Genomic DNA, 7,360 nt, shown 5'->3' on the forward strand with positions numbered 1-7,360 from the left:
GATAAAAATTATATTCACTAGGTTTACAAAAAGATAAACCTGACATGAGGAGATCATCTAATTTGACCAAGGTCATACATCAAGAGCAAGACTAAAACACAGATGTATTGCTAAAGCAAGGTAGTCCCACTGAATTAAAGGTGTCAAGAATATAGTTACCTTATGAATTATCCTAGACTCAATATTAGCCTCAATTCTTTATATCTTTATATTTTACCACCTAAGTATAACTCTAAAATAACAGAATCAGGCATAACTGCTAAGAAACATAAAATTTAGCACTTTGAAAGATCATCAGACCATAGGGATCTGATGAATAAAATCTTACATTTATAAAAGCACTTTCAGTTTATACAATGCTTTTCCCATCTATCCCTATCTTATAAGATTCAAAAACATCTATTGAAGTAGGCAGGGCAGATTCAGCTAACTTATACCTCACGCTAAATGCTCTCCTAATTTTTATCTGATTTGATCCTCTCGATCTTGTATTCATTCAATATTTATTGATTCAGTTCACAATTATCTGCATACCAACTATGTTCCAGAAACTTAACTACTGGAGATAAAGTGGGGAATAATAAGAACTCAGTCACTGCCTGCAAAGAGCTTATCAATAATTTTAAGGATGATGACTGCTACAAAAAAGGACAGGGTGACATAGGAACATGACAGAGAATCCTAACCTAGAATGGAAGTCAGGGAACTTTATGTAAGTGACTCATATTTGAAGGATGAGTATGAGTTGGGGAAGACACAAATGGCGAGTGGGTAAGGGGTCTGATATAGGTACAAGAAAAGCAGATACAACAGTCTTCAGTTGAGAGAGACTGCTGTCATTTCAAGAGAGAGAAGTATAGTACTTCTGAACACAGTTGGCAAGAAGTATGACAAACTAAGACTACAAAGATAAACAGTGAGTCATCACACATTTGAGAGCCTACTATGTATCAGGCATTTCTTTCGGCAATGATAGAGCAGGTAATAAGAAAGACATGATTCTTTAACAGCTTAGATTTCAGGAAGTTTGGAGAGCAATAATAAACACATAAATAAATCAATGTAATTTGAAGTACTGTAAGTATTATGAAGAAAATAAAACAGGGTTTTGTAATAAAGAGTGACTGGGAGACTGCTTTAGTGTGGCCAGTGAAGGTCTTTCAGAAGAGATCAAACTGATTTATGGGTTTAATGGAAAGTGAAACGACAAAGTCAAGGGGAAAAGCATTCCAAGCAGGAAAAAACAAGCACAGATGCCCTGTGATGACTGGTAGTTAAATGACAGAAAGGTCAGTGTGACTAGAGCACAGAGAATGAAGACTTGAGTAGAAAGAAATGAAGTCAGAGAGCTAGGCAAGAGCCAGATCGTATAAAGGCTGCCAGCCATTGTAGAGTTGCGATTTTATGCTAGTGAAAGTGAAAGTTGCTCAGTCATGTCTGACTCTTTGCGACACCATGGACTATACAGTCCATGGAATTCTCTAGGCCAGAATACTGGAGTGGGTAGCCTTTTCCTTCTCCAGTGGATCTTCTCAACCCAGGGATCGAACCCAGGTCTCCTAAAAAGAAGTGTAATTATTTGATTTATGCTTTAGAAACAGTACTCTGGCTGCCAAAAGAAAGATGAACTGAAGAGCTGTAGTAGTCCAGCAGAAAGACGCTTCAGATTCTGACTTTGGGTCTTAGTAGTCAGTAACTACTAAGATTGGGGGTATATTTTAGACTGATGGACTAGATGTGGGAATCAAGAATGGCTCTTGATTTTGGCCTATGCTATTCAGACAGGTAATGGTACACACCCTTTACTGAGATGGAGAAGAATTCTGAAGAAAAAGATTTGCCATTCTAGGGAACTCTCTAGCAGTCCAGCAGTTAGGACTCTGGGCTTTCACTGCCAAAGGCCCAAGTTCAATCTCTGGCAGGGGAACTAAGATCCCATAAGCTGTTTGGTGCCACTGAAAAAAAAAAAAAGATTTGCCATTCTCTTTCTGTTCTGGGTAAGCGTGAGAGGCCTGTTAGATATCCCAGTGGATGTGTCAAGGATGTGGTCTCTTGGTATGCAAGGAGTGGAAATCAGGATAGAAATATAAACTTGAGTTATCAGTGCTTAGATGGTATTTGAAGATGGTATTGGAAGCTATTTGAACAGTAAGATCATCCAGGGAGAAAATACAGATAGAGAAGGAAAGAGGGCCTTCCTCATAGGCCAGGCTATGAACTGTGCAGTCTATCCAAAGAACAATCAGAAGGCATTGAAGGGCATAATAAAGAGATGACATGATCACATATCTGTGGGTTTTAAAAAAAACAAACAAACCAAAAAATCAAAACAATCCCTCTGATTGTAATGTAGGAAATAACCCAGAACCAGAACAGATGAAAGAGGCTCCATTAGGAGACTCCTGTGGTTCCTGGCAGAAGCTGATAATAGCCTGGTTTATAGTGATGAGAGTGGAGATGAAGAGAAGTGGTCTGGTTTAGAAGACATCTAGTCATGATTTGGTGACTTGATAGGGTAAGGAAGAAGTCCAGACAAGGATTGTGAGCTGCTTGGACAAACAATTGAAAAATAAAGATACCTCTTCCCCCCTGCCAAAAAAGGAGCCTTAGTAAGTAAGTTTTTGAAGGGAAGATAATTATCTTGAGTCCATTTTGGGATATGCTCAGTCTTAAGGTGCCCACAAGATATCTAGACATTCTAGGTAGGCTGTTGGATATTGTGGTAGGTTTACTATCTGCAGATTAAGGAATTAAAGTTCAGAAAAGTCAAGGACGTAGGGTCAAGTATACCTTTCCCAGATGCCAAGATTCAAGGACCTGAGTAGCAGAACAGAGAGATCTCACTGAGAGCTATGAGTCAAATATTGATACTTACTTCCTAGATTCAGTCAGGCATCTGAAAACAAGAAATTCATTCAAATCATTAAGACATGATGTGACAAGACATATTTCGATGAAAGAAGTCATGTTTTCATGCCAACTCCTAAGCCTGAGTTAGAGGATGGTTATGAACCAGAATGATGGCTTTTGTGTGCAGCTTTGTTTTTTTAAGAGGCTGTGGTGAGGGGGAGCTGGGGGGCTCAGAAGGCCGGATCGGTGCCAGACGCAGCACTTCGTGCTGGGTGTGGTGTGGCTGCGAGAACTCTCCCTGGGGTTCCTTCACCTCCGCCCTGCTCACTCGCCCGTGGAAGGGTATCTGGACATAGTTCGGTGCCTGCCTGGCTTCCATCCCTGCTCACTTGGTTACCCCGACCTGAGCTCCGCGCCACCGCCCTAACCACGAGGCCCAGCGCTGGGCGTCTAAAGGGGCCCGGGGCTTCTAAGGCTGCCTCAGGAGGCGGCTGCGGAATGGGGACTGGGCCCGAAAGAAAGGCGCCAACCTCACTAGAGAAACAGGCCGCTGCCAGTTGTTACCTCAGACCCAAGGGCCTCCCAGGCGCGGCCTGGCTCTTTCTTACAGGGGTTCTTCGCGCCTCATCAAATTGGCCTCGGCCAGGGTACCCACTAAGGTCTGTTCTTTAAAAAGAGTAGATGCCGACCTCGCACGAAGCCTGGCTTGCTGACCTGCTCGCCCTCGCGCCCGCAACTCAACTCTCGCCGCGCCGCGGGCAGACCAGGCCTTCAGCGCACGCGCAACTGCGCACTCAGGGCGCCAGGTAGGCGCGCTCCGAGGCCCGGGCACGGTCTGCGCGTGCGCGCCGCTGAGACGCTGCCCGGGGGGTCGCGTGAGACCGAAACCCGGGACGGCGCCCAGCCCGCGGGAGCACAGAATCCCCGTGTCTTTTCCTGGTTCCTGAGCTCCTCTGCCCGTTGGTCTTTCTGTGCCTGGCGTGGGTGGGTCGGGTACCGTGGACTGCGGAGCTCCTACTGTGTATCGAGCATCGTGCTGGCGCTTTCCGTACACGCGCTCTTTTAACCCTCACCCCTGTACTGTGCAGCAGTTATTAATATCCCAGTTCTAAAGAGGTCAGGAAACAGGAGCGCCTTGTGGACACGCAAGGACTTGAACACTCAGATGAGCTTTTGTAACTCCAAAGCCCAGGACCTTCCCATCTACTTCCTGCTGATCAAATTCTGACTGCCTTGTGAATTATTAAACACCTCAGTCCCATATCCAGTGGGTCGGACTGGGTGTCCTGAGTTCCTGATAATGGACCTGCCTACTTGGGAGATACCCGTCGGCCACAACTCTTATCCCTGTAGTCCTGCGTTCTCCAGTCTCCATTTTTGCTGTTTATGCCATCCCCTCTGCATGGAATACCGCCCCCCACCCGTAAGGCCACCCCATTTTAAAGCCTACTCCATATGCTGACGCCCGAGTCTTGTGTATTTTTCATACTCAGGACTACTGAACACCTACTATCAGCTAGTACTCCACAAGGGCCTCGGAAAGCAAGGCAGGAAAGAGAGGAAAGAAGTGGGAGCAGGAGGGAGAGAGGAAACTAGATCCGAGGAGGATGCCTACCCCATCCAAAGAGGGCACCTGCCAGCCAGTCACCTACTGAAAGAAGGGAAGTGTGGCCTGGTAATGTCCAATCTGATTTTCTTGAGAAATCTCCCAAAGTGTTGGCGGGGCTTTCCTAGTGGTCCAGTGGTTAAGAGTCCATCTTACAATGCTAGGATAATGGTTGGGTCCCTGGTCCAGGAAGATCCCACACGCTTTGGAGCTGCTAAGCCTGTGCACAACTACTGAGCCTGCACGCTGGAGCCCAGGAGCCAGGAACTAAGGCCGCGCACCCTAGAGCCTGTGCTCGGCGTCAAGAGAAGCCACCACAGTGAGAAGCCAGTGCACCGCAGCTAGAGAGTAGCCCCTGCTCTCCACAACTAGAGAAAGCCTGTGCAGAGCAATGAAAGACCCAGCGCAGCCAAAAATAAATAAAATTATTTTTTAAATAAAAATGTTGGCAACAGTTGAAAAACTTGAATACACTGTGTGGACTGAAACGAACACTTTGGGGGCAGACCTAGCTCTTGAGCCACCCATATGTAGCTCTGACCTTGACTGACACAGTACAAGTTGACCAAGTGGATATGGCTTGAGTCCCAGCACAGGGCACCTTCAGGCCACTATTGGGTGCACATCCCTTGCACTCTCCAGGCCTGGGAACCAACAGAAAAAAACCTTTTTGGGTAGAGGTGGGGTCAACGCAGGGAAAAGGAATCAGTCTGCTGAGAGCCTGAAGAAAAGTGTTGTGTACCTGTGCTGGTTACTTTCTATCTATTTACCTGGACATTGTTTGTACCTAAGATTGTGGTAAGGAAGGTCATGAGTCTTACATGACCACCTGTGTAATGTGTGTGAAGATTTCCTGTGGAGGAGGTCCCCTGGCCAGGGATAAAGGACAGAGGAAGTAACCACTGTTTGGACATAAATAGCCCTCAGTTTCAACCAGCTTGGAGGGAAATAGACAAAAACCCAGGGGATTCCAGAAACCCCTGGGGCATTATTACAACCCCAAATGACCAAACACCCCACTACCAGTCATCTACAACCATGGAGTGTCAAGGGAAGGAAAAGGAACACATAAACACTATGAAGGGATGAGACTGAACCAAAGTGCTCTCTGGCAGACACATATGTACACATGCACACACTGCTATCGAGGCATGGAAGCACCATTTGGTGGGTCCAAGGTGACCTCTCAGCCCATGTGGCCCACTGGCATTTCTCCCTGCCCGAGGAGAGTGCCAGCTCCATTTTGGGCTCTATCCTTAGTAATGAGGCCAGGGTTGCTTCCACTGGCTCACACTGAGGGCCCAGAGTGGCATGCAGCTTATTGTTGTGTCTGACTGTTTGCGACCACATGGACTACAGCCCGCCAGTCTTCCCTGTCCTTCACCATCCCATGGAGCTTGTTCAACTCATGTCCATGGAGTTGGTGATGCCATCCAACCATCTCATCCTCTGTTGTCCCCTTCTCCTCCTGTCTTCAGTCTTTCCCAGCAGCAGGGTCTTTTCTAATGAATCGGCTCTTCGCATCAGGTGGCCAAAGTATTGGAGCTTCAGCTTCAGCATGAGTCTTTCCAGTGAATATTCAGGACTGATTTCCTTTAGGATTGACTGGTTTGATTTCCTTGTGGTCCAAGAGACTGTCAAGAGTCTTCTCCAGCACCACAGTTCAAAAGCATCAATTCTTCAGTGCTCAGCCTTCTTTATGGTCCAGCTCTCGCCTCCATACATGACTACTGAAAAAACCATAACTTCGACTATTACAGACCTTTGTTGGCAAAGTAATGTCTCTGCTTTTTAATATGCTGTCTAGGTTTGTCATAGCTTTTCTTCCACGGAGCAAGCCTCTTTTGATTTCATGGCTGCAGTCACCATCTGCAGTGATTTTGGAGTCCAAGAAAATAAAATCTGTCACTGTTTCCATTGTTTTTCCATCTATTTGACATGAAGTGATGGGACTGGATGCCATGATCTTAGTTTTCTGAAGGTTAAGTTTTAAGCCAGCTTTTTCACTCTCCTCTTTCACCTTCATCTAGAGGCTCTTTGCTTTCTGCCATAAAGGTGGTGCCATCTGCATATCTGAGGTTATTGATATTTTTTCTGGCAACTTGATTCCAGCTTGTGCTTCATCCAGCCCAGAATTTTGTATGATGTACTCTGCCTAGAAGTTAAATAAGCAGGGTGACAATATACAGCCTTAACGTACTCCTTTCCCAGTCTGTTGTTCCATGTCTGATTCTAACTGTTGCTTCTTGACCTGCATACAGGTTTCTCAGGAGGCAAGTCAGGTGGTCTGATATTTCCATCTCTTTAAGAATTTTCCACAGTTTGTTGTGATCCACAGAGTCAACAGCTTTAGTGTAGTCAATGAAGCAGAAGTAGATGTTTTTCGGGAATTCTCTTGCTTTTTCTATGATCCAGTGGATGTTGGCAATTTGACCTCTGGATCCTCTGTCTTTTCTAAATCCAGCTTGAACATCTGGGAGTTCTTCGTTCACATACTATTGAAGCCTAGCATGGAGAACTTTGAGCATTACTTTGCTAGTGTGTGAAATGAGTGCAATTGTGCAGTAATTTGAACATTCTTTGGCATTGCCTTTCTTTGGGATTGGAATGAAAACTGACCTTTTCCAGTCTTGTGGCCACTGCTGAGTTTTCCAAATTTGTTGGCATACTGAGTGCAGCACTTTCACAGCATCATCTTTTAGGATTTGAAATAGCTCAGCTGGAATTCTATCACCTCCACTAGCTTTATTCATAGTAATGCTTCCTAAGGCCCACTTGATTTCACACTCCAGGATGTCTGGCTCTAGGTGAGTGATCACTCCATCATGGTTATCTGGGTTATTAAGATCTTTTTTGTATAGTTCTCCTGTGTATTCTTGCCACCTCTTCTTAATATCTTCTGTT

This window comes from Oryx dammah, unplaced genomic scaffold (genome assembly GCF_014754425.2).
Source record: "Oryx dammah isolate SB20612 unplaced genomic scaffold, SCBI_Odam_1.1 HiC_scaffold_15, whole genome shotgun sequence".
Taxonomy (NCBI): domain Eukaryota; kingdom Metazoa; phylum Chordata; class Mammalia; order Artiodactyla; family Bovidae; genus Oryx; species Oryx dammah.